Below are 7,800 nucleotides of genomic sequence, written 5' to 3'. Positions count from 1 at the left end.
AAAATTACAGCATCTAATCCATAGACGCTCATAACCCTTACGTAACTATTGCTGATCACATCTAAGAAGTTGTGAGAAAGATTTGAAATAGTAAATTCCTGATTTAGCTTAATGTGCGTCGAGTCCTTTACAGGCGAGTACAAGCTTACGTTGAGAAGTGCTCAGTGAATCACATAGATATTGAATCTGTTCACGATTTATGCAAATGTAGTCGACGCGGTAGACGTCGTGGTGACTAATTCATTAATTGATCCAAAAAATTCCAAAAATCATCCTTCAATAGCTTTTCTTTTTCAATTTCTAGTTCAATACCTTTTCTTCGCCGAAAGAGGCCGTTCAGGTATTACGTAAGCATAATTTTCCCTATTCTAGACCGCCCTACTCCCCCATTGCAAGCATATTTTTGCATTGTGAATATACAGCAATAAGCATCTATTTAGATTCCCCCCTTTCTCTCAAAAGACTTACGTATTAGTTGAATAGCCTCAAACAGCTCAAACTAAATAGAGACGTTCCGAAAGGTCTCAATTTGATATTAATTATTGTTAAACAGTAGGTCGTTTTAACGGCTTTCTTCATTTTTTTAGACATCGCTAGGATGTATTGCGTACATATACCAATTTTAGCGAACAATTTTGATATTAAACATTTCACGATTAAAACATAAACGACGTCTCCTATCAAAAAGTAGATTAGCGCAAACTTAAAGATAGGATTTTAGCGAATAAGTCTGTTACTCGTCATTTTAATGTATCTTGTGTCGTTGTTCTATAATTTTTTGTTCATAACATTTTTTACGATTAAACCAAGAACGACCCTACCTATCAACAAATAATTCATAAAAATGTATATATCTTACTTGGATGAATAACTTTTCTTTAATCATTTTTTTTCGTAGCTTGTATCGATTTTCCAAAAAATGCAATTTTTTTTTAATAACATTTTTCACGATTAAAATGATAAATATGAGTCACAAAAAAAATTATTTCAAGGAAATTTGTTTATCTCTTCGACATGGACAATTTTTCTTTTAAATATTTTTTCATAGCTTTATATTTTGCTGAATAATGGAATTTTTGATCTCTTAAAAAGCAATTTCGATGGATAAAACCAAAGCCGTTGATAAAAAATAGCTAGTTAACGATCTATTTTTTCTCAATCAGTGACATGCTTGGACCAATAACTTTTCGCGTTTTCGAGATGTGCTAGAAGTTCAGAACGTTCAAATGAACGAAATCTTTCACTGATGACTTTTTAAAATAGAAACAGTGCTAGAATAATAATATACTTGTATTACACAAAATAGAATACAAAAAAAAACGATATTTCATTGTGTTAAATTGTAGTTAGAACAATTTTTGTAGAAATAGAATTAAGAAAAAATATTTCGTTCTTGTGAAGATCCAGAACCTTAGGTACACGTTTTCGAGTGCTCGTCCCCTCATTGCATTCGTACCCGCAATTCTTGAAGTTTAGGTCGTTTATGACTTTAGGATAAACTATCAAGTTTAATTAAACCAAAAAATATAATAATGTTATATTATATAATATAATTAATTTGTATTGGCATTTATATCCTGCTTTACTGGGCATTTCAGGGGGCACCCTCAATGGCCTTCAGGGTGATTCAGGAATCTTAGATTCTAGAAACCGTTCTTATTCTCATTCTTATTCTCATTCATATAGTACCGAACCCTAAACCAGTAATCGGCACGCTCTTGCCCAGGGCTTGGTAGCCTGCCGTGGCTGCCCGTGCAGTCGTCATTGCCTCCACGGTTACATGCGTACCCTTCTCCTTCCAGTGTGCAGCGACACTACCCCTCCCTGGATTCGAAGTTGCTCCAGGCCCACGATGCTAGATCCCCTTTGGAGATAATCCCTCTGTCTTCCAACTTATATTATTCCTATTTAAGGAATATCAGTATGTCCAAGAAAATCATTTAAATATACATAAGTAGATTATTTCCAATCTAATAATGTATAAATATGATATATGCACATTTTAATGGACGAAAAATTAAACAATTTTCCACTTTTGGTCAATTATGCAGACAATGCAATACAATTATAAATAACGAATAAATAAAAACAATCAATACAATTTTCCACTTTTCAAGTTATCGTGGATTAATAATTGATTCAAGTTAACAAAAGTAAGTGTTTGAACAAGTTATTATTATTTATAAAATTATTCTCTTACAGTGATTCTCGTATGTTGCAGTTTTTTCTAAAAATATTCACTCTTGATCCACTTTTAAATTGTAGAGAGATAATAATTAATTTAAGTTAACAAACGTAAGTTTCGGCCCACAACGGTGACCCTTATCAGTGAGTTTTAATCAATCTGCGAAAAGTACATAACGGCTTGTAGGTACGCAGTTTTACAATTGGAAGTGTTATTCTTTGGTTAATATCTCAGTTTCTAAATTATATACATTATTTAACTTAACATTTATATTTAATTTAATTTAATTAATAACTATTGATAAATCATTGAGTATTATTAAAACAATGTATTTTAACGAAATACAACATTGATGAAAAAAAATAGAATGTAGTAGTAAAATTTTTTGACAATATTTTTTTTAAGTTGTCAGAAAACATTGCAGTCCCTTTAAAAATGAACCTGTAGTAAAGAAATGAAATTATGTAAAACTTTGTAGTTGAATAATTATTTAAGTATTCTTTAAAAAATGTTCTTTTCCTATCGACAAAAAGTTTATTTTCAAAGGCGAACAATTATTCTTACTTTTACAAAAATAATTCTCATGGATTAAAAGCAAAATTATATAATTATATAACTACAATGCCCTTTTTACAAATTTATTTTTTACTACAGTGTGATTTTGGAAATGCTTTCTTTCGTAGAAATAATTTTAAAACAAGAAACTCAGTACATTTCAATTTAAAAATTGAAATTATGACCATTTTGAAAAATTTTAATTTTAATATTTTAAGACACAAAACTTTGTCAAAAGAAAATTTGTGTATAAGAAATCGAGGAAACATTTTTTCAAGTACAATGTTCCTCGCCAATCTGTATTTCTACTACTGTGAAAAAAATTGGCATCAACTTTTCGTTGATATAAGGAAAAGAAAAGTCTAAAAAAAAATTTGAATAATTATTTACCCACAAAGTTTTTTTTTAATTTTGTATTTTTACTACTGAGCGGCTTCCGAAAGAATAAATTTGACATTCACAGATATAATTCCTCATCACACCAGAAAAATTGATTAAATAACACTATTTCTCTTATACGCAAAAATTATAAAAGAGCATACCTGCAAGAAATTATGTACTTGTCACAGATTTAAGAAAACTCACTGATAAGGATCGCCATTATGTGCCAAAACGTTTGAAACAAGTCAATTGTTTTCGAATCGCTTGACTCTAAACTCTAAAGACAACAATGTACATCAACAATTTCTGCAAAACTAAGTTTTGAGGATCAATAATATCTCCCAGCGATTATCAAGTTATCATTATTTTAAATAATATTCTCTTTTAATAATTTTCGAAAAATGGGGTTTTTTTCTTAAATTTTCAACAGTTATACCAACGAAACAAACAATAGAAAATTGATTGAAAATTGATCGATTAACTCAATGGCAAGGAAATACGCAATTTGAGTGCAATTTGAGTTTGAATACATTTCAAATCACGTTTCCCAAATTCGTTACATTTTAAAATAATTCTGTAACAGCGCATAAGGTGTTTTCACTTTAACCATCAGCTAATTTCACTTCGGTGAAAGCTGAGAGGAAAACAATAAACCAAATGCATGGAAAATAAACTTTATTTCTGTAATATCTTTGTAATTAGTAATAAGTATCATCATTTTACCATGTCCTTAAATAGTTGATTAAATATTTTATTTATAAATTCAAATGATAAAGTGCATATTTATTTATATAAGGCATGTCTATATACAGTACAGTATATGAAGCGAGCGGTGACAACGATCACACTGATTTTTGGAAACATATTTTTTGGTGTTTCGTTTTTAAAGTTTTCTTCTAAATTCAATAAATAAAGGCACTAAGCCATACAGTGATGTCGTTCTTTAAAGTTCGGATCTCTTTCAAGTCTAATTTATAATAATTTATGGTGCCGAGGAAAAATTAATTAATTCAGATTACAATTGTTTAAAACAATTCGGCATACGATGGTGTTCCTCTTCAGTTAATTATTCAGACAATATATTTAGACATTATATTTGTTAAAAGTTCATAATATGGTTAACATGACATTTATTAGTTTTTATAAACATATCTTTGGTGAACTCTTTTGGTATTCTAATTGATAAACAATTCTTAGACATAATTTTTTATTTCTTCGGCATTAGCATTAAATAATATTTAATTATTACATAATGATTACAAAGAAATATTTTAATCTTTTATTATTACAGTTAAGTTATAATTACATCTGCTTATGTCGTAGTCAATGTAAAATTCATTTAGTAATAAAACAACTAATATTTATGGTGGTTATGTGTTATAACTCTTCAATAATTAATAAATAGAGAATTACCTAAAAAATATATCTCAGTTTTAGATTCAAAATTTTTAAAATATCAATTTGGCTTAATTCTATGTATCCCTTCAACTTACTAAATTTGTTTCAAATATGTTGTAATGTTGTAAAAATGAAAAATTTTACTTTGAAATATTTTATATTATGTTTCAAAACTTTAAAAAATCATTTCAAATCATAAATTATTTTTGAAAAAAGACAGATTTTCAACAAAACAGTTCAATTTACAACCAAAAAGATTATCTTTCAACCCGTTGCATTTTTGACCGAAAATACGACGGTTTCCACCACAAAGTGTTAAAACTTTATATTTTATACGCGTAAATCTTTGAGCGTTTCAATAAAAAATCTTAAGCTTTAATTTCAAATCTTTAAAATAAAAAATTATTCTACTTTGAGTGTTTTGATTTGCAGTTCAGTTTTTACTACTTCAAATGACAAAATTTATGTTCTCTAGAATCTATTAATTTTGGTAACCGTGATAAAATCATTCTTAATTGTTCAATTTTTTTTTTGCAATCAGAAAGTTTTTCTTTTTCGACCAAAGATTTCTATAAATTCGTGTAGATTCTTGCAGTTGTACTTTTTTTGTGGATTTTAATAGAAAATAGAAAGTACAATAAAATACAATATACAGTAAAATACAAAAAAAAAGCACAAAATTCGTCCTAATAATAGAAAAAAGTTGTACTTTCCTGTAATTTTGATTGTAATTTACTGTTTTCATCTGTGAATTCCTGTAAAAATGGTTTTAATTGTTAGTGCATTTTTATAAAAAACTTTCCACCTGGGCAATACACGAATTGTATGCAATTTATTCCTGGCAGAATCGAATTTATGAGGATAAAATTTTGTCTACAAACCAATTTCCAATGGATTTTGATGTTTTTTATCGACCGTAAGGCTTCTAGGTATAAAGTCAGTGAACAAAAATTGTTTAAAGAATTAAATATTTTATCTATTAGTAAAGTATAAAAAAATAGTAATTTAAATTGCATTTTTAGTTGGTTTTGCTAAGAAAATATAGTCTGTGCTTGGAAAAATGGTCAAGATGTGTAATTATTTATGAAAACGTTTTTTTGTTGTTACATACAAAATTGTTGGTTATTTAAAATAACTTGATAGTTGAAAAAAAATTCTCTGCATAAAAGTAAATGTGTAAAGCTGAATCTAGGAATCTAGAAGAGAACTACTCAAATCTAAAATTCTAAATGGGTGGAGTTCTTGTGCGCCCACCTAAATGGTACCGCAAGCGGAATTCAGGAAGAAAATAAAGAGGGCCCGAAAGCTTGCAGGTAAAATCCTAACCGTGAACGGAATTCGTGTGCAGCGGGGCAGACCATCCTTTTTTCATGGGTCCTTTGTTGAAAAATGGGAACAAGTTTGAGATTAAAAAATTCTTAATTTTGCAATGAGTGATTTGAAAGAAATATATTTGGTATTTGTTATTAAATTTAATATTAAGCTTCCTTACTTTGACATGTCTGTAGGCAAAAGACCCCTCCTTGGGTAAGCTCACTCACACTGAGGTCCACGAATATACCGAAAAGTAATAGACAAAATTAAGTAGGGACTGGCCTGACCATACCTGAAAACTGAGCAAAAAGTTTGCCGACCACTACCCTAAACCAGTGGTCGGCACGCTCTTGCCCAGGGCAGGGTACCCTGCACTGGCTATCCTACGACCTACTTTCAGGGCAGTGCCTGCGAGCTTGGCCAGACGGGCGATGGTCAATTCCGCCCCAGCTACCTGTGTACCGTCCCCCACTACGCGGCTTCCCCTCACACCGTCGAGCTGCTGCCACTGAGCTTGGTCAGCGGGGGGCCTTTGTTCCTAATGAGGTCTAAAATATGGAACATAAAATTTTTTTAATTTCACACTTAGTGAATCACAAATATGATATTCGAAATCTACGAATTATAACGATTCCAACGATATTTTGTTTGACTCATAAAGTTGACAATTAAAGAATTAGTATTCATTTTTATGTTCAATTTTATGTACAATTTTATGGAAAATTTTCCAGTATTGAAATATCATAAATTTTGTTTATTGCCCAGACAAACGCATTTCTCAAACTTGCCCCTTAATAATTTTGCACTTTGCAAAAGGATGAATAGTTTCAGTCTTACCCTAATTTGGGAAAAATTTGGGAAAAATTTGGGAAAAATTTGGGAAATTCCGGATGCTAATATTTGGCTAGACTTGAAGCATCATAAATTTTTTTATTGCTTAACCAATCAGGTTGCTCAACATTGTCCTTAAAACTGTACACTTAGCATGCTAGTCTCATTCGCCTTCATTCATTGATTTGGAATGCAAGTGAATTTTTCGGTATACTCTGCTATTGTAAAAATTTTGACTTCAACATCTATTGCATTTTGGAAGAGAAATGTCTTCGGAAGCTGCTCCAATTATTATTGAAACGACGTCTGAGAAAGGTAAAACTATTCTGATTGTAAATGATTTTAAATTCTACTTTAGTCGATTTTTAAAAACGGGAGAAGAAAGATGGAAATGTAATGATAAAAAATGCACTTCTTTTTTACGTACTTTCGGTGAATCTCCGCGAAGTATTAACAGCCTTAACAATTTATACCATAACCATGATCCCGTGAACAAACAAATTTTGCAACGCCTATTTCTTTCGTCAAGCGTAAAAAGAAAAGCAGTAGATTTCGTATAATCGTAGATTTCGAATATCATATTTGTGATTTACTAAGTGGGAAATTTAAGAAATTTTATATTCCATATTTTAGGCCTCATTAGGAACAAATGCTCCCCGCTGACCAAGCTCACTGGCAGCAGCTCGACAGGGTCAGTAGACGCCGCGTAGTGGGGGAACGGTACACAGGTAGCTGTGGTGGAATTGTCATCTGCCCGGCCAGACCATCCCTTTCCTCAGGGGTCCTTTGTTAGAAAATGGGAAAAAAATGTGATATTAAAAAAATCGTAATTTTGCAATCAGTGACTTCAAAGTAATATATTTGGAATCTCCGTATTTGAAGGTCATGTACGGATCAAATATTTAGCTTAAGGCAAATAACAGAAAAAAGTTTGAGAGTAGGAAAAAAAGTTTTCTGTGCATTGGTTGACCTAGAAAAAGCTTTTGACAAGGTAGATAGAAGTAAACTTTGGGAAGTTCTGAAAGAGTATGGAATCAAGGGATGGATCCTACAAGCTATAAAAACAATATACACAGGTAGCAAAGCGAGTGTAAGAGTGAATGGGAAACTGAGTGACTGTTTCGATATTATTCAAG

General features: G+C 30.8%; 1 protein-coding gene across 1 annotated transcript in view; it reads right to left on the bottom strand.

The window, feature by feature from the left end:
* LOC117170259 (bromodomain-containing protein 4-like) overlaps window positions 1-7,800 on the bottom strand; it is a 50,034-nt gene that overhangs the window by 23,169 nt on the left and 19,065 nt on the right. The gene's annotated exons all lie outside the window — the stretch shown is intronic.

The sequence above is a fragment of the Belonocnema kinseyi genome, chromosome 3 (genome assembly GCF_010883055.1).
Source record: "Belonocnema kinseyi isolate 2016_QV_RU_SX_M_011 chromosome 3, B_treatae_v1, whole genome shotgun sequence".
NCBI classification, from domain to species: Eukaryota; Metazoa; Arthropoda; class Insecta; order Hymenoptera; family Cynipidae; genus Belonocnema; species Belonocnema kinseyi.
Note: the sequence above shows the minus strand (reverse complement) of the source record. Positions and strands in the feature narration are given on the sequence as shown.